The 25,460-nt window shown below is 37.6% G+C and overlaps 2 long non-coding RNA genes across 2 annotated transcripts in view; one reads left to right on the top strand and one right to left on the bottom strand.

Annotated features, from left to right (window-relative positions):
• LOC115896483 overlaps positions 1 to 25,460 on the bottom strand; it is a 182,226-nt gene that overhangs the window by 41,558 nt on the left and 115,208 nt on the right. The gene's annotated exons all lie outside the window — the stretch shown is intronic.
• The window catches only part of LOC115896484, a 30,773-nt gene continuing 16,145 nt past the window's right edge, over positions 10,833 to 25,460 (top strand). The window contains exon 1 of the long non-coding RNA XR_004056365.1: positions 10,833 to 10,865. This is a non-coding gene — a long non-coding RNA (uncharacterized LOC115896484). The remainder of the gene's footprint in view (positions 10,866 to 25,460) is intronic.

The following is a 25,460-nucleotide window of genomic DNA, read 5'->3' as shown; positions in this document are numbered from 1 at the left end:
TTTATATTGATAACTAATTTTAAAGAGACATGTCTTTGGTAATTTTTAAGACTTTAACAAAATTAATTGTTCACATGGATGGAAGTTACAGAGATATTTCGATGAATTGAGTGTGTTCTAAGGTTTTTTTGAACTACTACTGGCTAAGATTTTTAGTTTTTGATCATTGTGTTGTTATTTTAGTCTTGGCATGGGTCCAGCACTCTTTATTTTCTGGGTTCGACTAGTTTTATTGTCAGAGCCTGGGAGCATGAAGAGGAATGCCAGAGAGGTGGTACACTGTAAGCCATGTGTGTGTGTCTATTCTTCAGCTACCTGAGTCACTCCCCAGCCATGCCTCTCACAAGAGGAATTTAAAGTTACTACAGTTAGTACTAAAGATAAAGTTTGGTAGCCCCATATCGAAATTATAGTAATTATTTTGCTTCTAGCATTCTCTAATGGTGTTTGGTTTTGAGAGCTAATGACATTTCTATTTTTTTCCACAGTAAATAACAGTTTAATTAAATCATTAGGGTTGGGTCCAATAGTTACAAGAGATTGACTTCTATGTAAATCAACAGAAAAGGCTTACAGATCACATGATATGTTTGATAGTTTACTGGAGTTTTTCTGATGGCCACCTTACTTACAGTCAGACAGCATAAAGATTGGAGGTGTGGGGTTGGAGGTGGGTTGAAAGAATACCCGGAGAGAAAAAGAGCTATGAGAAATGTGTTACATTCTTTCACACTAAAAGAAGAAGTTGGGTCATATTCACAGTTCTAAAGAGTGACAGAAATATAATATAGCTTAAACAACTAGTTGGGGACTTACGTTCCTAGATTGTATGATTTAGTAGCTATACATGGGATTTTATTACACACGAGGTACTTTGAAAAGTCAGCCAATAAAAAGAAAACATAGGATAGCTTACATTTTTGTCTATGGTTTCTATTTCATTATGCCTAGTAACTTTAAGAATACAGAAGCATACGTGTTAAAATGAAGAAATTAATATTATGGGGAACGCTGAAATCTATTTTGGAAAATCAAGTTCAGAGTATCAACTGTGGGAATTCAATAAAACTTTTGGCCTTCAGTATAAGATAGACCATAAATCAATGAAGTTTAAATAGTTCTGCTCTCTTGAACACCTGCTTATCTGTCTTGAGAAAATTCTGTAGTGTTTTAACCATCATTTTATGACATTAAAAAGTAATGCTCACTATTGTAGTACTTGGAAAGGCTATTAAAGTTAAGGGTCTGTCAGCCATTCCATTATAAACCCTGATTTCCAGGAGTTTAATATAACGTAGACATTGCATGTAATAAACCCTAATGCAGGAATCTGAGACTTGGATCATTATTTTCTCTATTTAAAGACCGATTCCCCGACAAAGACTCTCTTTAGCTATGGCAAATACTTTTTGGATAAGTTGCAATTTTAAAAATTTACCAAATGCTATCTTTTTTCCTTTCTGTAATATTTTATCTCTAATTTAAGATAATCCTGCACAAAGGAATGCTGTGTGTAAAATGGCTTTTGAATAAAGTTAATCTATGTACTTGGAAAGGTGTCGCCCACCAGAATTTCTTGCTGTTTCTCATAGTGAAATACCTGTGGGCCCATAAATATGGCATATTAGTTTTCTATTTTGCTGTAACAAACTGATACAAACTTAGTGCCTTACAATACCATAAATTTATTCTCTTAAGGTTCTGGAGGTCAGAAGTCTGAAATTAGTTTCACTGGGCTAAAGTCAAGGTGTCAGCAGGGCTGGATCCTTCTGGATCCTTCTGACAGAGAATGTTTCCTTGTCTTTCTGAGCTTCCTGTAAAGCGGCTTCTGTTCCTTGGCTTGGGGTGAGGTCCCTTCTTCCATTTTTAATGCGTATTACTCCAATATCTGCTTCCATCAGCGGGTGCTGGAGTAATCAGTATTTCTTAATGAAATGGGAGTTTCCTGATTCCCCTCACAGGATGTGCAACAGGGATGTCGCTTGACTATTTGGTAGCCCTGCAGCTCAAACCCTTTACGAGACAGGGAGCATGCAGATAGGCAGGTGCAGGAACCGCGGTGAATGCTTTTGGGCTCTGTCCAAATGGCAGTGCCTAGGGGTGGGTGTCTGCAACTCCTGAAGCCCAGCTGGGTGTGTGTTACCATGTGTTCTTCTAGCTTTGCTGTCTGCAGACAGCTTGTGTGTTCATCAGCCTAATGGATCATCTGCCTTATCGCAAGGACAGGGGGCCATTGTGACAGACTTCTGTATTCCAAGTTCTTGCCCAGTGTCCTGAAAGAATTGGATCCAATGTGGGCTCAAAGTATGAATGTAAGGTTTTATTGAGTGGTGGAGGTGGCTCTCAGCGAGATGGATGGGGAGCTGCAAAAGGGGATGCAGTGGTAAAGTGGTCTTCCCCTGGAGTTGGGTTACTCAGCGCCAGACTCTTCTCTGACTGCCCCAGCTAAACTCCCCTCGATGTCCATACATCCCTTCTCTTCTTTGTCTGCCGCATTGTTCTGCCATCACTGGTCTGCTGATCTGCCAGTCCACGAGTCTGCTTGCCTTCTCATCTCCTCGCTTGCAGGTCTTGTCTGGAACTTAGGGTTTGAGGTTTATATGGGGGTAGAATGGGGGTGCAGCGGGCCAAAAGGCAACTTTTTGGGCACAGAACCAGAAATGTCTGTCCTCATTTAGGGCCGTAGGTCTTCAAAGGCTTGAGGGTTGGGCCTTTGCTGGCAAACCACCCTCTTCTACTCAGTATTTTCCTGTCTCCTGTGCATGTCATTATGTAGATAGTGTGAAAAATTAATTGTCTAGGATATGAATTGTTAGGTGGTCCCAAGTTCCCGAGTGGTGATGCTTGGATAGGATAAGAAGAAAATTTCAGAAGCTGACAAGTTTGCTGACTCTCAAGAGCTTTATATATGCCTCAGACTGGGGTATGGGCTTTGGTTTTCTTCAGTATTGTGAGTTAATCACAAGAAAAGCCCTCAGAGTGACTTTATATTTTGAAATTAAGTTTAGCTTGAGATACATCTTCAGGTAAATCTGAGTCTCAAATATCTGAGGTGCACATAAAACTGAGTGCTTGAGCCTGCCCAGAACTTGGGAGAAAGGAGTATGTTTTGGAGGAATGGAGAAGAAAGATGTGGAGAAGTAGTTTTGTTTCTTGTTCACTGATGATCTCTGCTGTGGGACAGGCTAAGATGTGATGCTCAGCAGCCTCACTGGATGTCATCACCGTGTACTCCTCCAAAAGCAAGACAGTTTGTTTGTCATGGGTGCTGGGTATCTTATGGTTATTAGATTTGTGGTGGGAGGTCTGCGGAGATAAGCGTTCCTTGATGAATTGTATTCCTTTCTCTTTGTCTGTTACAGGATATATGTTTCTAAAGAAATCATGTTGTAAATAATATTTTTGGAAAGAAACTTAGGATCCCAAATTAGCTTGCCAACATAGCTTTATTAATCCCTGATGGAGCCAATATATTTGTTTTAGGGAATGAAGTGTAAGAAGTGTAAGAACAGAAGAAAGAGTAAGAAATGGTAACAGGCAAGTTGACCAATTCAAAAGAGAAGTGTGTATTAAATTAATTTCTACTTCATGATGGTTTAAATGAGGTTTTTTTTCTTTTTTTTTCTTATTTTTTAAAGATACTGAGAAAGTAACTTGTGTAGGCCCTTGTTTCTCTGAGTATTTTCTAAGTGACGAAGAATCAAAGAAGAAGCTTTTTGAGGGCCACCTGGTAGAGTCAGGAGTCTCAAGACCACTCCTAGGCTCAGTGCTTCACTAGAAGGACTCACAGGTCTCAGGCTGTTGTACTCACAGTTGTGGTTTATTACAGTGAAAGGATACAGATCAAAATCAGCAAAGGGAAAAAGCACACAGGCAAAGTCCAGAAGAAAGCTGGCACAAGGTTCCTGGTGTTCCCTCCCAGTAGAATCACATGGAGATTTCTCCCAGAAATGATGTATGATGACATGGGTAAAGTATTGCAAACCAGAGAAGCTCTCCTGAACTTTAGTGTCCAGGTATTTTACTGGGGGTCAGTCACATATGCATGCAGCCCCTGTGTGATTAATCTGAGTCACTCAGTCTCCTGTCCTATAAAAGTTAAACTGGCACATGGGTGTTAGGGCCTCAGTTGCATGAAAACACACATTCACCACATGTCACATTTTAGCAGAAACTATTTGGTCAAACTGATACAACCTGGTCCAAGGCCTCAGGCATATAAAAACACTCTATTAGGCAGGATGTTCCAAAGGTTCAGAGGTCATGTTTAGGAGGTAGTCAAGGGCCAGCCCTCTTGAAGTCATGTCTTTCGAATGTGCAGGGCTTGAGCAACGTGGGCCTGCAGAGTTGTTTACTGTTGAGTCCCCTTGATGTTGTACAATTTAACTGAGGCAGCAAAAACAATGATATTTATGGCACAGAACCTTTTCTAAAGCCTTTTCTGGAAATCATGTATCTAAGCTCTCAGCTCTGAAGCGCCTGTTTACCTTGTTATTAATATAATCATTTTCTCTGAATACTGAAGGGATATTACATAGAAAGATTCTTTTTTTTCTTTTTCTTTTTTCTTTTTTTTTTTTTTTTTGAGACAGAGTCTGGCTCTGTCGCCCAGGCTGAAGTGCGGTGGCCGGATCTCAGCTCACTGCAAGCTCCGCCTCACCGGTTTACACCATTCTCCTGCCTCAGCCTCCCAAGTAGCTGGGACTACAGGCGCCCGCCTCGTCGCCTGGCTAGTTTTTTGTATTCTTTAGTAGAGACGGGGTTTCACCGTATTAGCCAGGATGGTCTCGATCTCCTGACCTTGTGATCCGCCCGTCTTGGCCTCCCAAAGTGCTGGGATTACAGGCTTGAGCCACCACGCCCGGCCCTCTTTTTTTTCACTTTCTTCATCCAGGGTTCAAGGGAGACAGACAGAATAAGTAACCATTTCATGGCAAAAGGATTTTCCTCTTCACCATCCTTTATCCTCATGGCTCCTCCTTTCTCTCATCTCTTCCAGTGATTTATTGACTTGAAACACAAGAATGTAAAGAGCCAATTGAGCCACATCTGTGTGAACAGTAGAAGTACTGCCCACAGCTCTGTCATGGAACATGGAGCAAAAAATATGTAAAATTCTAAGAATATGTTTATCAAGCATGTGAATTATAATGTCTCAGTTTAGTAAAGAAAGTAAGTGGATTAAACTTTTTGCCCCTAAAAAGCCCTCAAATGGAAGACCCTCTGCTCTTAACTTGAAATTGGCTTGTTTTGGTGGGTAATTCAATTCCTCTGGCTTATGTGATTATTACAGGATTGGTTCGTGTGTTACAGTGTAAGCCTAAGGGGTTATGTGTGTGATTGTACCATTATGTCATAACTTTACAGCTATTTGAAGTTCACCACTTATTTTATTAGAAAAATATCTGGGTTTTGGGGAAAGAGCCAACATTTCTCGAGTTTCATGTGTTGTCAGTAATGGATGCCTTTTCTCCCTTGTAAATATAAGCAGCATAGATTTTATTGGTATTCACCAAATTTTCAATCCAGAAAGCCCTAGATTCAGCACAGATGTCTGGTTCCGGTTCTTATCAATTGTCACGGGACTATAGCTAGTGACACTGTGTCAGTGCTAACCATGAGCCTTTAATACCTCAATCTAAAAGGAAACTTAGTACTACAGTCTAAAAGTCTTACAGCTACTGCATCTGGCACTCTTGGAGTCCTGTGGGCTTTTCCTTCTCTTCTCAAGGGAATTTGGCACTGAAATAGTTTCCATGCCATGCAAGACAGAAAAACACATCATCCTGGATCAAAACAACCTGCTTTCTTTTTCAAGGATTTTTTTTTTTTTTTTTTAAATCACTAACATCTGTCAGCAACATGAAACCTGCAGGATTTATAAAAAGCATTTCCTTAAGGACTGTTGTGTGTGATTACTTCTCATTGGTCTGACATAATTTAACCTAGACATCTTTCTGCATTTACTTACTTTTAAGTTTCAATATATTGTTTATAGGCTATTTTTGGAGCCACTGTGAGGAAATTGCCCATATGTAACGCATTTCTCAGGAAGACCATGTGTTTTCAGTGATGAATCAAACAAAGCTGTGCAGCTGATGCTAATGGAGAAGAATCTTTCTCCTCTCTCTGCTTCTCCCTCTCTCCCTCTCTTTCCTTGTATCCTGAGCCAGGGAGACAGCTGTTTTCTCCCACACAGTGGAGGAGAGGATGAATACTAAGCTGTGGTGTCTGGCTGCCTGTCAGAACAATAGTAAACTGCACACCTGTCGGCTCTTGGCAAGCAGGGATGGTAAAATGACTAACATTGTTTTCCTAGCTTTCTCTTCTTGACAAGCACACCACTGGCTACGTTTCTTTCTCATTCGGTTCACAAAGGCTTAGATTTCTCCCTAGAGGCACCAAGGGAATTAAGCAGTTTTACTACTCCTTCTAATAAACAGCTTCCTTTAGAGAAGGTGGATTTTCTTGTGGGACATGGTTTATTGCCATCTCTCCACCCTTTTTCCCACACTAGCCCCCTTCACCCTCCCAGGAGCACTGCCACAAGAGTGCTTTCTCCCTTTCTAATCGCTGCTTTGCATCTGTAAGCATTTTTCTTTTGCAGCCACTCTGGTTTCCTAGAGGCAGTCCAAAAGCCCCTTCAGCTAATGGCTCATTTAGCGATCAATTTGTCAAATAATGTTCACAGATGTTTTTCTGATGGAGCAGCATGCAGTGCAGGTAATGACTGAGTGAGTGATCACTTGTGATAGGTGACAGGATCAAGCCACTGCCTTGCCAGGCAACTTAGAGGTTGGGGTTACTGGTCAACCAGAAGGAGGACAAGCTCCTTTTTATTTTAAAACATTAAAACAGTCCCTATGATTCCATTTCAACTGAGTCACGGACTGGCAGCTTAAGAAGTTCCTTATATCCATACTGGAAGAGTCAAACTGGCATGATACATATGGGGAAGTAAAAGCTATGTCTCCCTTAACTCTGTGCTTCCTGGTTTTTGTGCTTTGACCATAATGCTAGGACTGGGTATATAAAAAGAGCATAAAAATATTATACATGTAGTAACATCATAAGTGGCTTGAAACTGCCTTGATACCTGTTGACACTTTCTAGCCTCAAACACAACTCAGAGTCAGTCAAAAGAAACATTTACAACAAACATGGAAAACTCTGTAGACATTAATCTGGAATGATCTGTTGAAGATCTAGAAGAATGGAATCCAACTGAACTTTACCTAAGCCAGGACAGGACTACTGAACTGAGCAGGCTAAGATTCCCACAGCTGTACTAGCTATGCTTTCTTTCATGGTCCTGAATTGTTTCCATTAGCCTGAAAAGGGTTATAAAACCTACAATCAATTTAGTTTCTGGGGCATTGTGTTTTGAATACCGTTTAATAGGGTGTGACAAAAACACATAATTTCTCCACATGTTCTTACATTGCAAGCAGATCTTATGTGGTGCTCGGCAGTGCACCAAATAATGTGAACAGTACCAGAAGCTTTGGAATTGGAAATAAAGGAACAGCAACAGACAGCTAGAATGTTTAGGGTATGAGGAGAATTTAAAATTTACTAGTTGAGCACAAAGCAATAACCAAAATCTTTATCCTCTGCTTTCAACTCAGCCTGGCATTAGCCAGAGATAAAGGAATTTAATTATTTCATACATGAAAAGTAAAATCATGTTTCAGAAAGGAAAAGATGAGCTAGAACACAGATGGACAGAATACATTTAATAAGAACACTAATAAGAAGAGATGGGTTGAATCTGATCTGCAGCTGTGGGTGTTACACGATAAGGATTTCTGCTCCCTTTTGATGAGCAGAAATTGAACTGCTCTTCCAACTTGATGCCCAGAATCTTCTTTTTTTTTTTTTTTTTTTGTCCTCAAATGAGCAGGCTCATTTATTTTAATGAGAGTTTTTTTGACTAAGGACAGAGACCAGCTCAGCTCTGCAACCGCTCTTAATCCATTTAGGCACTGTCTGAATTTCTCTCTTTCATGGTTATGTTGTCTCCTAACACTACAGTGGGTTACTAAAAAATAGGATCTGCTGGTGCTTGTTAAAATTGCTAAATTTGCATACTCTGGAAATTTCATTACTTGGCATACTTGTGATGTAGGTATTTTAGGTGACTTACAGAACACAGGAACACAGATTGCTCAGCTATAATAGACAACAGATTGAAACATGTGAGCCAGATAGTTGTCAGAATGTTTCTCAGCTTCACTAGTCCACAGTACACTGTTCAGAGCAAGCATAATACACCCTGCTTTTGGCCTGTTTGATCTGAATGTGGGTATGTTAAACTCATTGGTGAGAAATAGCTGTGACACTGTCTCTCTACTTGGACTCCTGTGCACGATACTAGCATGTTGGAAGTTTTTATGAACTTCATATTCAAATTTTCACTTGGAAATTTGACTAGGATGTGTGAAGAATCTTTCTAGGCAAATTGATTTACCATTAGTTGAACTTATTTTTTGCACTTGCTGTTAGCACTTTATGGATATTAGTTAATTTAGTTCTCAAAGCAGGTCTCTGAATTAGATATTATTGTCCCTATTTTACAAGGGAAGAATTTAAACATTAAAGAGATTAAATCTTGCTGACACAGGCTATTGTACGAACTGAAATTTTACTCTGAAATTCGTACTGTTATAGCTTTTAATTTAAAAAAAAAGTTGTAAAAAATTTCAAACAATCCAGGCATTTCAAAGAAAATCAATCCTTCATAATAACATTAATAATGTTTTTGTGAACATGTTTTCAGACATCACACCATTCATATATGTACAGGCATACCTCATTTCATTTCCCTTCACTTTGTTGTGCTCCACAGATACTGTGTTTTTTTACAAATTGAAGGTTTGTGGCAGTCTCGGGTCAAGCAAGTCCATTGGTGTAGTATTTCCAATGACCTGTGTCACATTTTGGTAACTCTTGTGATATTTCAGACATTTCATCATTATTACATGTTGTGGTGATCCGTGCTCAGGAATCTTGGATGTTACTATTCCAGTTGTTTTGGAGCATCACAAACGGCACCATATAAGATGGTGAACCTAACCGACAAATGTTGGGTGTTCTGACTGCTCCAGTGACCAGTGGTTCCTCCATCTCTCTCCCTGTCCTTGGGCCACCCTATTCCTGAGTCACAACATAAGGCTAATTAATAGTCCTACAATGGCCTCTAAGTGTTCGAGTGAAAAGAGTCGTATGTCTCTCATTTTAAGTCAAAAGTTAGAAATGATTAAGCCTAGTGAGGAAGGCATTTTGAAAGCTGAGGTAGACCAAAAGCTATGCCTCTTGTGCCGAACAGTCAAGTCGGGAATGCAAAGAAAAAGTTCTTGAAGAAAATTAAAAGTACTATTCCAGTGAACACATAAACAATAAGAAAGTGAAACAGCCTTATTGCTGATATAGAGAATGTTTGAGTGGTCTGAATAGATCAAACCAGCCACAATATTCCGTTGGGCTAAAGCCTAATCCAGAGCAAGGCCCTCTCTTTAATTCTAAGAAGGCTGAGAGAAGTGAGGAAGCTTCAGAAGAAAAGTTTGAAACTAGCAGAGGTTGGTTCATGAGGTTTAAGGAAAGAAGCTGTCTCCATCACATTAAAGTGCATGGTAAAGCAGCAAGTGCTGATGTAAAAGCTGCAGCAAGTTATCCAGAAGATCTAGCTAAGATCATTAATGAAGGTGACTCCACTAAACAACAGATATTCAGTGTAGACAAAACAGCCTTCTATTGGAAGAAGAGGTCATCTAGGACTTTCATGGTTACAGAGGGGTGGTCCTTGCCTGGCCTGAAAGCTTCAAAAGATGGGCCAGCTTTCTTGTTAGGGACTAATGCAGCTGGTGACTTAAAGTTGAAGCCAATGCTCATTTACCATTCCAAAAATGCTAGGCCCTTTAAGAATTGTGCTAAATCTACTCTGCCTGTGCTCTATAAGTGGAACAGCAAAGCCTGTGGGATAGCACATCTGTTTATGTCATGGTTTCCTGAATTTTTAAGCCTAGTGTTGAGACTTACTGCTCAGGAAAAAAGTTACTTTTGAAATATTACTGCTCAGTGATAATGCACTTAGTCACTCAAGAGCTCTGATGGAATGTACTAAGAGATGTATGTCATTTTCATGCCTATTAACACAATATCCATTCTGTAGCCCATGGACTAAGGAATAATATTGACATTCAAGTCTTATTTAAGAAATACATTTCTTCTAATAGATCTGGGCAAAGTAAATTGAAGACCTGCTGGAAATAATTTACCATTCTAGATGCCATTTAGAGCATTCAGAATTCATGGGAAGAGGTCAAAATAGCAACATGACCAGGAGTTTAGAAAAAGTTGATTCCAGTCCTCATGGATGACTTTCAAGAGTTCAGGACTTTAGTGAAGGAAGTAACTGTAGGTATGGGGGAAATAGGAAGAGAGCTAGAGTTAGAAGTGGAGCCTGAAGATGTGACTGAATTGCTGTAATCTCATGATAAACCTTTAATGGATGAGAAGTTGTTTTCTATGGATGAGCAAAGAAAGAGCTTTTTTCCTTTTAGATGGAATCTACTTCTGGTGAAGATTCTGTGAACATTTAAAAAATGACAGTAAAGTGTTTAAAAGATTACATAGACTTAGCTGATAAAGCAGCAGCAGGCTTTAAGAGAATTGACTCCAACTTTGAAAGAAATTCTATTGTGGTTAAAATGCTATCAAACAGCACCACATGCTACCGGCAACCATTCATGAAAGAGTCAGTAGAAGTGGTAAACTTCCCTGTTGTCTTATGATAAGAAGTTGCCACAGGCACCCCAACCTTTAGCAACAACCACCCTGATCAGCCAGCAGTCATAAACATTGAGGTAAGACCCTTCTTCAGCAAAAGATTACAGTTTGCTGAAGGCTAAGATGATTGTTAGTATTTTTTGTAGCTATAAGGTACTGCACACTTAATAGACTACAGTATACTGTATATATCACTTTTATATGTACCAGGAGACCAAAACAACTGTGTAACATGCCTTTTTTTTTTTTTTTTTTTTTTTTTTTTTTTGCGATATTTGCTTTGTCATGGTGACCTGGAACTGAACTCAAAATATCTCCAAGGTATGCCCGTATTCATAACCAAAATCTTCTAAGATTGTGTGATGACGTCTGTGTGTTGGGTTGGGGTTGGGTGGAGGGGTTGGAAGGCACCTGCACATTCAACTTTCTAATAATTATGAAAAAGCTTCCAAAATGATATATATCATTTCTGCCAATTTTCAAATGGCTTAATAAAAGTTAACACTGTAAACCATGTTCATCTAGGCTCATGGGAGATTATGTATTTTTGCAGGGTGCCTTATGGCCTGAAAGAGTTCATTCTCCTTCCAAAATTAAAATGTATTAGTCTGGAACCAAAGATGCAATATCTCTGAGACATGCCTATAACTATACTAAAAGTCTGAAATTTCATATAAATTAGATCTTAATAAACCTGCCTATAACTTGCTTTTTCAAAAAATATGTTAGATATTTTTCCCTTAAATATCTATGCCACATTTAAAAAAAGCTGTGTGATATTGCAGTGTATGTATCAACTAACTCTACTCAACTAATACCATATGGATAGTCATATAAGTTGCTTCCAGGTTTCACTGATATAAATAATGATTAAAGAATCACCTCTTTTGTGCATACCCCTTCCCTTTTTCAGTTATACTATAATCTTTTTTTAAAATAGAATTACCATTAGGAGTTAAAGACTATGTGCATTTAAATGTTGAGGTAGGATGTAAATATATAAGTAATGAAGATCACAGGTTCTGGAATCAGTCAGGCAGGGTTTGAATTTCAATTTTGTAAATCAATAAAAGTGAATTTCAAACCCTGAATCCACTTCATTGGTGTTAATTTAGTAACGTTTCTTAACTCTCCATCTTAGTTTTTTAATTTAAAAATAGGGATGATAAAACTAACATTGTAAGTTTATTGTGAAGACAAAATAAGATGATGAATGCAGAGCACTTACTATACTTTTCAGGATCTGATGCATAGTAAATAATCATAAGGGTTAGCTATTGTTGTTGTTGGATGTATTTTGCAAAACTATTTTTCTACAAAGGATTTACCAATTTATATTTCCATCAAAAATTTAAAACTGCTCATTACACATACCTTGTTTTCACTGGATTTCTTTAACTGTTTAAATCTTTCCCAAGCTAATATCTGCTCCTCTCTGCCTCTCAAACCAAAAAACAGACAAATTTCTTTATTTTCATTTATCTTACTATTACTGAGCTTCAGTATCTCTAAAAATGTCATTTTAAAAAAAAATTGCACATTCTTTTTTAATAAGATAGAATATTCTTATTATTTCTTCTGTTCCTCTCTTCCTTTATTTATTTTTATTTTATTTTTGAGACAGAATCTCACTCGGTTGCCCAGGCTACAGTGCAGTGGTGTGATCTTGGTTCACTGCAATCTCTGCCTCCTGGGCTCAAACGATTCTCTTGCCTCTGCCTCCCAAGTTGCTGGGACTACAGGTGCCAGGCACCATGCCTGATTAATTTTTGTATTTTTACTAGAGACATGGTTTCACCATGTTGGCCACGCTGGTCTCAAAACCCTGACCTTAGGTGACCTGCCTGCCTCGGCCTCCCAAAGTGCTGGGATTACAGGTGTGAGCCACCACACCCAGCTCTTTTGTTCCTTTTTAAAACCATTTTTAATTGATTTACAAAATTAACAATTGCAAATATTTCCCCCATTTTCATGTCATTCAGTATTTTTTTCTATTTTTTTGTTTGCTTATGCCATTTAGAACTTTGACATTTTTATACAATTGATCTTTTTTTTGTAGAAGTTCTGCTTTCCGCTTAATCTTTAGTGAGAGTTTTTTCACATGTAATTCATGGTAATAACCGCATTTTATTTCAGTATTTTCAATGATTTTATTTAAAACAGTTTTAAATCTGTAATAATTCTTGTAATAAAATCCTTCAAATTAAAAAAACTGAGTAAATTTTTTTGTATATTTTTCTTCATGATACAGTTTGGAGGAAATAATTTAATCTTTATCATTAAATGTGATGTTAGCTATGTGTTTTGCAGATGATATTTATCAGGTTGAGGAATGTTCATCCAATTCCTGTTCACTGAGCATTTTATCACAAATGGATGTGGAATTTTGTCAGATGTGTTTTCTGAGAAAATAAAATAGTTTTTCTGATTTTTTTTTTTAAAGGTTAAGCCAATCTTGCATTCCTGGGACAAACCTCACTAGTTCATGTTGTATTACCCTTTTCACATACTGCTGAATTCAATTTGCTAGTATTAAGGATTTTTGTGTCTGTGTTTATGAGGTATTTTGATGGGGAGTTCCTTTACTTGAAATGTCTGTCTGATTTGGGTATCAAGCTAATGCTGACATCATCATAATTGGTAAATATATTTTTACCTTATTTTTTGAAAGATTGTGCATAAGATTGTATTATTTCTTCCTTAAATATTTCGTAGAAATTCCTAGTAAAACAATCTTAGTGAGTTTTCTTGTTGGGAAGGTTTTCCTTTAGAGATACTTATATTTTCAATGTCTTCTGTAAAGGTTTGGGTAAGATTTAAAAAAATAAATAAATAAATAATTTCAATTAATTAGCATTAATTTATATTCTTTTGTTTCCCTTTTAAATGTGTTGGGTCTGTAGTAATGTACCTATTTCAACCCAAATGTGGATATTTTGTTTTTTCCTTTTTTTCATTAGTCTTGTGAGAAGGCTATCATTTTCATTAATTGCTTCAAAGAACTAAATTTTAGCTTTGTTCATTTTTTTCTATGATTGATTTTCTAGTTCATTGATCTCAGAGCTAATTTTTATTTTGTTCTTCATTTACATTGAGTTTAGTTTGTTCTTCTTTTCTCTATCTTCTTAATGTAGATTGTTATTTTAAATGTTTTCTTTTTAAAACTATAAATTCCCCTCTGAATACCATTTCAGCTGCATTCGACAAATTGACAGATCATGTTTTCATTATTATTAAGTTCCAAATATATTCTTATTTCCCTTGTGACTTTTTCACTGATGGATTATTAAGAAACAAATAGCTTGATTTCCAAATATCTGGAACTTTTCTAGAAATCATATTACTATTAGTTTCTAATTTACTACCATCTTTGTTAGAGACCATATTATGCAAAATTTGTAACTTGATACTTATTGCATTTTTTATCTCCAGTATATGTATTAACTTAGAGAGTCTTCCTTCCATCTGTACTCAAAAAGAATGTCGTTGGGTGTAATGTTCATAAATGTCAGTTAAGTAAGTTGGTTGGTAACGTTCAGATATTTTATATTTTCTCTGTCCTTATTGATACTTTTTCTTATTTTATTAATTACTTTCTATAATAGCTATAAAATCTCCAACTACAGTTGTAAATGTTTCTATGCCTCAGTTTAGCTCTGTAATTATTTGCTTCATGTAGTTTTAGTCTCTATTATTAGGTACATATACATTTAATTTATTATGCTTCTTGATATATTAATATATCAAAAAGATATCACTATGAAATACTCCTTTATCTCTAGTAATGCTCCTTGTCTTGGAGTCTATCAATATTAATATAGCCATACTAGCTTTTTTACACTGACTATTTGCATGGAATGTCTTTTTATCATTTTATTTAAAAACAATCAGCGTCTTTGTGAATCAGAAAACAGTATATACAGACATGTAGATACTAATTTTGCATCTTGTGACCCAGAACTGATCTCCATTACTATTTTTAGGAGTACTTCCTTCAAACTTTTGTTCTTTAAAATCGGTACTACTTACCTCTGCAAGGAAAGGAATGATGAGTTGGTTGAATGAAGATCATTAGGTTTCCTTTTGCCTGGAGTTCTGAGAGCTGGATATGAATGTGGGAGTGCAATGATCTAGCCAACAGTAGTAGGAGCAAAGGAAAAATAGAAACAATGCTCTGAACAAGGATTGGAGAAATAGATAGACACTGGGAAATTTTACATTGAATGCAGTGATCTTAGAGACAAGATCTTGCTCGGAAAAAGGATCCTTAGTTAAGGATAGAAATAATAATGCAATGGATTCAAGAGGCAGAACTACTGTGTTATAAAGAGAAAGGTACACTTTTGAATGGTACCTAAATGCTGATAGAGGAAGAGGTAGTAGGTGTTCTGAGTTGTTTCACATGGAAAAACCAGATTCTTTGAACTCATCATAGTAGTTTAAGGGTTTTGTATATGTACTTGATCCTCTTCCAAGAGGTGACAGAAGCCGCTTCTGTCCAGGAATTCCAAGTCGATATATTCAAATAAACTTGGAGATTAAGATTTGCAACTTGGTGTTCAGTTGCATATTTTCATCGCTTTGGTTTATTTCCCTAAGTGTAGGGTCAGGTGCCTGCATGGAATTTTATTTGCTGGTTAACTGACTTCAGTCAGATTTGTATTGTTGATCTTTTAAAAAGATATTGAGAGACAGTGAGATGACGTATTGAAGGAAGACAAGCAAATGAGTGATCTTTACTAATAAGTAACTATTCTAGCCAAAGCTGAGAAATCATAATTGACAAAGATGTTTTTTATAATATGTGAAAGAAATAGGAGTAGAGATCTGTACTGAAATGGATGTAACACAGGTTTTGGGGTGAGAGCTTCAGAAGTAGAAAACATGAGTTGGTGTTTTAACACTCACATGAACTAGTTGTATAATCTTTTACAATCTCTTAATGTCTCTGAGCCCTGATTCTTCCTCAGTAATTGAGAATAATAGTCAACCCTAAATCATAGGCTTTGAGTTTCATCTTACATAAAGTATATGAACTAAGTTTGCGTGCTGTAACTAGTACTTACTGAGTGCTTGCTATGTATGGGCTGCACCTGTTTTAGCAGTTGGTGCTAGATCCATGAATGAGACAAAAATCCGAGGGCTTAAGGGGAACTCATAATCCACTGGGGGCATTTACTGTTAATAAATTATTAATACTTCAGAACAGGAAAAGACAATTTCCATTTCTGTAAATATCAAAATAATGCATGTTCTTTAGATGAAATAGCACTAAAGAAAAGTACGTAGAAGAAAGGGTGTCCTAGTCCAGCTTTTGTTGCTTATAACAGAATACCCAAGGCTGACTCATTTATAAGGAAAAGTGGTTTGTTTAGCTCCTGGTTCTACAGGCTGGGAAATTCAAGGACATGGCCCTAGCTTCTGGCAAGAGCTTTTGTACTGTGTCATAATATGGTGGAGAAGGTCAGAGTGGAAATGGACAACGCAAAGAGATGAAACCCAAGAGGAATCCTCGTTTTGTAACAACCCACTCTCATGGAAACCAATCTATTTCTGTAGGAACTAATCCAGTTTCACCAGAGCAAGAACTCACAAGCCATTCAGGAGGGATGTGTTCCCAAGACCCAAACATCTCCCACTAGGCCTCACCCCCAAAACCACCACATTAGGGATGACATTTCAACTTGAGCTTTGGTGAGGCCAGACAAACCATATTCAAACCATAGCAAAAAGGAAAAAAACCTAAAAATCTATCACTGAAATAACTGTTGTTCTCAACTGAGGTGGTGACCCTCACTCTGTAAATCTCTCTGTGAATACACACAGTAGAAGGTTGGGTAGAGATAGATAGATAAATAGGTTTAATTAATTATGCAGAGATAGAATCTTACATGTTTAAAAATAAAATTATTGGCCAGGTGCAGTGGCTCACACTTGTAATCCCAGAACTCTAGTAGGCTGAGGCAGGTGGATCACAAGGTCAGGAGATCAAGACCATCCTGGCTAACATGGTTAAACCCCATCTCTACTAAAAATCCAAAAAAAAAAAAAAAAAAAAAAAATTAGCTGGGTGTGGTGGCAGGTGCCTGTAGTCCCAGCTACTTGGGAGGCTGAACCTGGAAGGCAGAAGTTGCAGTGAGCTGAGATCATGTCATTGCAGTCCAGCCTGGTGACAGAGCGAGGCTCCATCTCCAAAATAAATAAGTAAATAAAATTATTGAATTTAATTTTATTTGAATCTAAGTTTGAAAGCAAAACTAAAGGATAGCAAAGAATTGATGAACTTTAGTTTTTTGCATTGCAAATTATGTAGAATTCTAAAAGATCTCTGTAAGATTAAGATGCAAGATTATACAAATTCAGAAATTAAAGTATTTTTTAAACTTTGTTTCAAATTTAGTCATTAATTGATTATTTGTTATGGAAGTTGAAGAAATTGCACTCTTCCTTTTGTATACCTTTTCTCCCCCTGCTCTCAACTTTGTTTTACTTTTATTGTTATACTACTAAGGTCACTTTTTCTTCTATAATCAAAATTTCCACAGTTTTTTAGTCTTAGTTTTATACTGAATGCTCATTGAATTCTATATTGATACTTATCTATATCAAATGTTATGTTAATGCTCATTAATAGTCCTTTTATAATTTCTAATGTCCTTGTTTTGATTTACTCCTTGGCTAAACTGATAAAACATACATAACCATTTCATGTGGAGGCCACTAGAGAATTGCTTAGGAATGAGAGGGCAACACAGGCAGCCAGGACTTGAAGGGCTAAGAACGTGGAGAGAATAAGGTGCACAAAAGGGAGACCTGCACTCAGAAGTTTTACTATTGAGGCGTTTGCTAAATTATTAAGGTGCAAGGAAAGAGAGACTAAAATGAATAAAATTTTTGGCAAGAGAAAAAGTTGGAGATCATAACCTAACAAAGAAGGGCTCTAGTAGACACTCTAGATCATCACTTGAGACTAATGCTACTAATGAAGGCAAACCAGAGACAAAACCTTACAAAGACTGTAATGCAGCCTAGGTTAGCTCAGTCTCTAGTTAAATTAAAAGAAAATTCCCTATATTGTCTGCTCACCAGAGGCCAGGGAAGCTCTGTCTGAAGGATGACTTTATTTTCCAGAGATTCTATTTTTCATGTGTATTTCATGTACATTTCATACGTAATGTTAGTCCCTTAATAAAAAATTCCCATGTGTATCAAAAAACCAAACCTAGAAAACAAATAGTAAAAATAGACTCATAGATGTCCTGGACGTCGGAATTACCAGGCACAGATGATATCACAACTCTGATTAATATATTCAGAAAAATATATGACAAGATAGGTAATTTTACCAAAGAACAAGATTTTATTAAAGAAAAAATATTAAATGAAAATTATAACAATAAAAATGTCTCAAAGAAAGAAATAACTGATCATCTCTCCTAGAGCTCCAGATCTGAGTTAATCTTCTGTTGTCTTTAATGGAACTTCCTTTTGTTCTTTTTCCACCTATTTTTCTATTTCTTTTTTCAGAATGGTCATTACTGTCATCCTTCTGAAAAATAATATAAATATTCTTCAATATATTTCAAGATAGTCACAGTTCTGTACCGAGCATATCAGACTTGTGAAACTTTGTTCTGTTATGGAAGAAAAATTTAAAATTTCATGTGATGTGATTGAGCATATGGTTGAGAGAAATTTTCTTTAAAAATCATCTTTGGGGCCGGGTGTGGTGGCTCACACCTGTAATCCCAGCACTTTGGGAGGCCGAGACGGGTGGATCACGAGGTCAGGAGATCGAGACCATCCTGGCTAACACGGTGAAACCCCGTCTCTACTAAAAGTACAAAAAATTAGCCTGGCATGGTGGTGCGCACCTGTAGTCTCAGCTATATGGGAGGCTGAGGCAGGAGAATGGCGTGAACCCAGGAGGCGGAGCTTGCAGTGAGCCGAGATTGCGCCACTGCACTCCAGCCTGGATGACAGAGTGAGACTCCATCTCAAAAAAAAAAAAAAAAAAAAAAATTCGTCTTTAACATTCCTGAAGTAAATGCTGGCATTTGATATTCTTTGCTTCTCAGAAAGGGCTAGCTTTCATTCTTGCAATTCTACATTTTATTTTTCAAGCCTAATTTTGAATACAAATATTACTATTGTGACATACCATATTTAGGAGAATTACAGAGAAGGTAGGAATTACAAACTGAAAATATGTTAGAAATTATATATACTTCCTTCTGGTACCCTAATTTTGTGTGTGTGTGTGTGTGTGTGTGTGTGTGTAAAGACTAAACAACCCTGAGGATAACACTTTAGTATCTGACTATTGATGATGTTACTAGCTATAGTCATCACCCTAAAGTATTTTTGACTACTCATTTGTAATTCATTCATTCATTCAGATAATATTTACTGAGTATCTACTGTCTGCTATTATACTGTCCCTGCTTTTGAGAAGTTTGAAATCTAGTGGTATCGGCAGACATTCTTAATTTCAAAAAGGATAACAAAGGTGGTGAGTGTGAGTATGAGCAGGAATATCTTATGTTATTGAGGCTGGGTGTCGATTCAGGACAGGGATCTTTAGAGAAGCCTTCAAAGTGAAGGGTGTGTTGGAGTCTTCAATATTAATAGGAAGTCACCAAATAGAAAAGGGGAGATAGTATGTCCAAAGAAGAGAGCAATTGTGTGTGTGTGTGTGTGTGTGTTCTTGAAGTGGGGAGTGTTTTAGTCTTTTTAAAGAATGCTAGAAAATGACAATTTAAGGATCTCACAGGGTGCTTCATGAAATCACCCTTCGGCCTGGCCTGCACTTTTGTTTTATAGAGGTGGTGCTCAGGTCCACATCTGCAGACTGACTGTGCTTTATTTTCTCTAAAACATCCTGCTTCATCTAACATGTTCTTTTCTCATCTGGTCCGTGGGAATCTGCACAGATCTTCTTACTCCCAGAGGCTGCTTTCTTGTGAAACTCAACTCAGGGATAAAGAAGAGTGGAGGGCAGAGGCTTTCCTTCCAACTTCAAGGTCACTGGCACTGAGTCAGACATAACTAGTAGGTGGGAAGAGACAGTGAAAAACTGTCAAAGGAAAAAAAGAGTCAGGTGGTATGACCACGAGAACGGACATTCTCAAACTTCAGTGTACATCAAAAACACCTGAAGGGCTTGCTAAAACACAAATTGATAGTCTATGATAGATTTCTAGGCTATGATTGATTGCTGGGAAACAACAGGTTTCCACACAGTAGGTCTGGAGAAGCTTGAGACTTTGTATTTACATCAAGTTTCCATCTAAGTGATGCTGGTACTGGTGGCCCAGGCACCACACTTCGAGAACCTCTACCCTAGAGAAGGCAGATTTTCTTTACTTGTACAAATCAGGATCTAGATGAAAAAAAAAACAAAAAAAAAAAACATTTTATCTAGAGTAGTATTCAAAGATTTGGTGATTCCTAAAAATTATGTATCATATGGTTTAATTTGGTAAAGGATGATGTTATAGAAGGAATGTCTTGAGCAGTTTTGGTGGATGAGATATGGCTTCAGGTTTAGAAGCTGTCAAATTGAAAACTTCTTAAAAGGGAAGGATAATGTAGATTACTTTATAAAGGCCTTGGGAGGCCAAGGTAGGAGGATCATTTGAGCTCAGGAGCTTGAGACCAACCTGGGCAATGTAAGGAGACCACGCCTCTACAAAAAAATTTTAAAATTAGCCAGGCATCTTGGAGTGTACCTGTAGTCCCAGCTACTTGGAAGGCTGAAGTAGGAGGATTGCTTGAGCCCAGCAGGCTGCAGCTGTAGTGAGCTATGATCACGCCACTGCACTCCAGCCTAGGCAACAGAGCAAACTCTGTCTCAAAAACAAAAAAACGACAAAAAATGACAAAAAATTTTATGAAGGGAAAAACCTAACTAGATGTTAAAACTTAAGATTACAGAGTTTAGTTTTCCTCATTTGATCAATATATTCTTTAAATATTAATTTATAAACAGTAATAATGTGATTGGTAGCTGTAAATGCTTAGTGTTGGATATCTAACCTCATTCAAGTTCTAATTAAACAAATAGTTATGTATTTGATGTATTACCCAGGTCTGTGGTTCTCAACACTGGCTGTACACTAGCACTTGACTGAATCTGGATTTAGGGAATCTGTAGTGGAATCTAGGCATTGGCGTGCTTTTTAAACTCCTCACGTGATTCTAATGTATATGAAGGGTTGAGAATCACTGGTGTAGTCACTGAACTAGGGATAACCTATATTTCATGAATCAAGATTTTGCTAATTGTTTTTCTATGAAGCCCACATCAACAAATGTCTATGTGAGGGTTTTTCATTTACATATTCCTTCATGAAACAACATTTTCATAACTTTGGTAAACACTTCGAAATAATGCTGTGCTCCATTTATCACCAGCTGGTACAGGAATCATGTGTTTCTTTCTAATGAGTGTCATTGTATATGCAGATTACGAACACATTTAAAAAATTTTACGTCATGGCAATGGGAAAACTAGACAAGAGTGTGTTCCAGCAACATGACAAAAATGATGGAAGTTCTCAGAAACTTGCTGGCGGCAAATTCACTGCCCAGGAGCCACAGATCATGTTAATGCCTTGTTGGCTGTCATCCTGTTAGTTAAATTGAAGGGAGCTTTTGATTAAGGGTATCGTCCAACCTAGATCAAAGTGGAAATGACTCTTGACACTTGGATTCTTTTTAAGAAAGAGGAGTTTGATCAGTCACTCATAAACTTGACTAACCACATAGAAGGGCATAAATTACTTGGTGAAACAGGTTCCTGTTTAGAATCATAGGGGTTCCAAGAGCAATCCCACCACTTAGAGGTTTGTGTTAGCAGCTACATTCTAGACTTATTTTCCTCAGGTTTTCAGATTTAGCAAATACAAGTGTTTGGGGTGCCCAATGAAATGTGAACTTCACATCAACAACAAATAATTTTTAATACAATAAAGTCCTAAAGATTGAATGAAGTTTCTTCTCCTAAAAAAAATTCATTTTTTACTGAAATTCACATTTAACTTGGCATCCAATATCTTACCTGGCAAATTTAAATCTTACTCCATCCTCCAAAGAGTTTTTGGCAGAGCTGAGTAAAAAGAAAAGGACTCCCTTGAAACCACTATCTTAGAAACATTTTAAACCTAAGCCTCACTCAGACTCTTAATCCCTTTGCAAGTAATAATAGCAAAATATATTCCTCTGCTCTACTATGGTAAAGTTAGGAAAATAAAAGTATAAGAAAGACAAGACACACCCAATGACCAGAGTTAGGTAAGAATATCTTCCTAATTTTCCGTTAAATTTGTCCTCCACATTTATCAAAATCTGTAAAAACTTGAGCTTCCGGTTGTCTCGGAGTTTATAACCCTTTATGATTTCATTTTCTCTTTTTTCCTTCCCTGCCTAGATTTATCTTTTGAATCTTATTCTCCCAACACTCTCAAATTGCTCATTCTTATGGTCTATATAATCATGAACCCTACTCCAGGGGAGTGAAAGAGTTATACTGTTAGAATGACCTGGGAACTTTTTCTAACTAGACATGCCTGCCTTCCCTGCCTGCCTTCCCTTCCTGCCTCCCCTACAGGAAACTTCCTATCCTAGCGCCAATAGGTATGAGAAAACCAGGATGTTCGTCTTAAGTCTTCACAGGGATAAAAGACAATTGTTTATGCCTGGTTTGCCTTTTAGGAAGCGGTTTCCAGAAAGAAGGCACAAACGGTCCTATCAGCAAATAGGTAGTTCTTTGGCTGTTCCCACTTAGCTCTGATTGCTTTTATTAGAAAGAGGTTAGTTTTGCCTTCTGTTCTCCCGGTGGCCATAATTGTTGGCATTTAGAGCTCCACAAATCATGGGGTGCTTCCAGTCACCTTAGGGCTGAGTGCGTTCCATCAGTGTTGGCTTGTTGGACACCCGTGCAGGTGGTCACCCCCGAGCAAGCAGATATATGAAACAAATTTAAAGAACCTACAGTGCCTGTCAGCTTGTTTAAATTCATAGCCACAAAATAAAAATTGTAGCCTCACCATCATCACTATCCCATCTTAGAACAAACCCAATATAATCATGTGTTTAGCTTTGGGCACATATTTAAAATAAAATAAAATGCATTGCAAATTGCTGCTTGTTTACAAGAGTCAGGATTTCTTTTTTATCCTTTTAATAGTGAATATTTTCTGTAAATATTGAAAAGCTGAAGTCTTCTGAAAAATAAGTTAACCTTTAAAACCATGTATTCTATTGGATACTTTGTTTTATTTACTTGTGTTGATGCTATGTAACTTTCTGTCTTCCTGACACGTGAAAACTCACTCTTCGCTGAGCTAAAAGCAGTTTGAAGCTCAAAAGAATATCATTTGGCTGTGCTTGTCAGACAAGCAAGTGATTATGTAAAAACGCTTAGTTTGAATTCACAGTTTTCTCCTGGGAGGAGCAAAAGAAATGATTGAAATCTCTCTTTGTCATGTTGCAACTAGTGGAGTTGGTCATTTGGATGCAGATAAACTTATCTAGGATTCTTGAGTAGTTTGCAAAGGCCCCACGTGGAGCAGCAGTGTCCACAGATTGGGAAGGGCTAGTCTTTCTAAACATTGTGGGTTAGCAGAGCAGTTCAGTGAGTGACCCCAGCATATCGGACTTCCTCTCCCTAGAAAGTGGGCTTGTGCTTGTGGTGAGGTTATCAGCATGCCGACAAAGGCCCTTTACTGTGGCACGGTTGGGGTCATGTCCTTGAGTCACTAAATTCTAGCTCTGGGTTTTCACTGAGAAGGAAAACACCCTCACTGAATCTTCTTGACTGAATTCCTGTTTTAGCTATTGTTCCCACTACTGGGGCTCAGGGCACACTACCCCAAATTATGGCATCTTGGCATTGGAGAAAATGGCAGTAGCAGGAAGGTCATTCTCACCTTCCCTTTGGCCTTCTCCCCTGAAGCAGGTTATAAGACCCTCATTCACGAGGTGCCGTTCTTATACCCAGAGGAAAGGAACATCCTTATCTCTGAAGACACGGGGACACAGAGAAGAATCTGAACAAACAGACCTTGCTCAGTCCCCCCTATGTTATTACCATTAGATCCCACTTTCTTTGTTCAATGCTAATTCTCCACAACTGTCCACTCCTCATCAAATGGAAGCATAAAAATATAAAAGTTATCTCTTTCTTTGGGCCTTCAATCCCTTATAAGACTTCTGTGTCACATAAAACTTACATTAAATACATTCATATGCTTTTCTCTTGTTAATCTGCCTTTCGTTATAAGGTACCTTAACCATGAACCTAGAAAAGAAACCCGCCCCCACTTCACAAACCACAGAGCCCATGACTGCCAGGCTTGCGTGCCAAGATAATTGTCTGTCTGTCTGTAGCTGCTTGTAGTAGCCCAGGTGGTAATACTGCTCAGACCTGGAGGTCAGAATTTCCCCTCCAGGTGTGTTACAGAATCCTTGACATAAACAGCAGCTCAGTACAAGAAGGATGCATCCTTGCGTGTGGATCTGGCTGAGGGGCCTTCAGGCACTTCTCACACTGTACATGAAGTTGAGCAGTGAACTTGCTAGAAGAGATGTCTGGGGAGTTCTGTGAAATATGGGCTCTGAGGTTCCCAGAGCAGTTTTGCAAATCTGTAGGAATGAAAGTGCTCCTCTAGCTTAGTGGTCCTTGTGCCAAACATGGTACAAATGAGCACTCTTATCTGGCCAGTGAGTATTTGTCATTGGTGCTGGGGTCATGATGATGGTAGAGAGACCCATGGGCCGCTGAGACTACAAATACAGGCTAAGCCAGAAAGCTGCACGTGTGTGTGTGTGTGTGTGTGTGTGTGTGTGTATTTCAAAAATGGGTCTAAGGATAGATCTTTGAAAACTGATCTTGATCTTTGAAAAAAATTCTAATATGGGAAAACATTTGAGTCTAATTTGCTTTAGCTGTTTGAGGCTAGCAAGTGCAGTATTAGATTCCCTGTTAAAATTTAATACATTTGATGGAAAATTACAAAAGGAAAATTTCACTTAAATGTTTAATAACTAGGGTAGTAGCTCAAAAAACTCAAGTTCAGTGATTCTGAGGGATGAGTGTAAAGTAAGACTACAAAATTATTTGTCTCCTGGGAAAGATTCCTATCTCTTTATTTCATATATATTTGTGTATAGCACAATATATGGTAAACATAGAGAAGAAATATGTGTTGCTGGTGCAAAATAATACTTGTAGGAAGATAATTTAATGAGATTCAAGTGTGTCAGTTTGCCATCAGAAGCCAAGAAAGAGGAAAACTATGTTACTTACGATTTTGTATAGCATTTTAAACATGTATTGTGTAATCTTCTGTCATTTAGTGAAGTTCTACATACAGAATCATCAATTTGTATCCTAGAATCTATAGATGAGTATATAAACACACACCGCAATTTTTATATTGGGATCAAGTTATAAAGCCAACAAGTGAAACTGAAATCATGAATTAATAAATGTACCCTGAAAAACTTTTAAGTTACTCATAAAAACAGTATGTACAATTTTGTTTCTGTGTCATCACTTGTGGATGCTAAAGTTGAAGTGTGTCTAGAATGAGCTAGACTGAAGAAAGAACAAAGAAAGTGCTTCATGCTGATGTTTCGGTGTTTAATCCATTCCTCTTGACATAGAG

The sequence above is a fragment of the Rhinopithecus roxellana genome, chromosome 3 (genome assembly GCF_007565055.1).
Source record: "Rhinopithecus roxellana isolate Shanxi Qingling chromosome 3, ASM756505v1, whole genome shotgun sequence".
NCBI classification, from domain to species: Eukaryota; Metazoa; Chordata; class Mammalia; order Primates; family Cercopithecidae; genus Rhinopithecus; species Rhinopithecus roxellana.
This window is presented reverse-complemented; position numbering and strand designations above follow the sequence as displayed.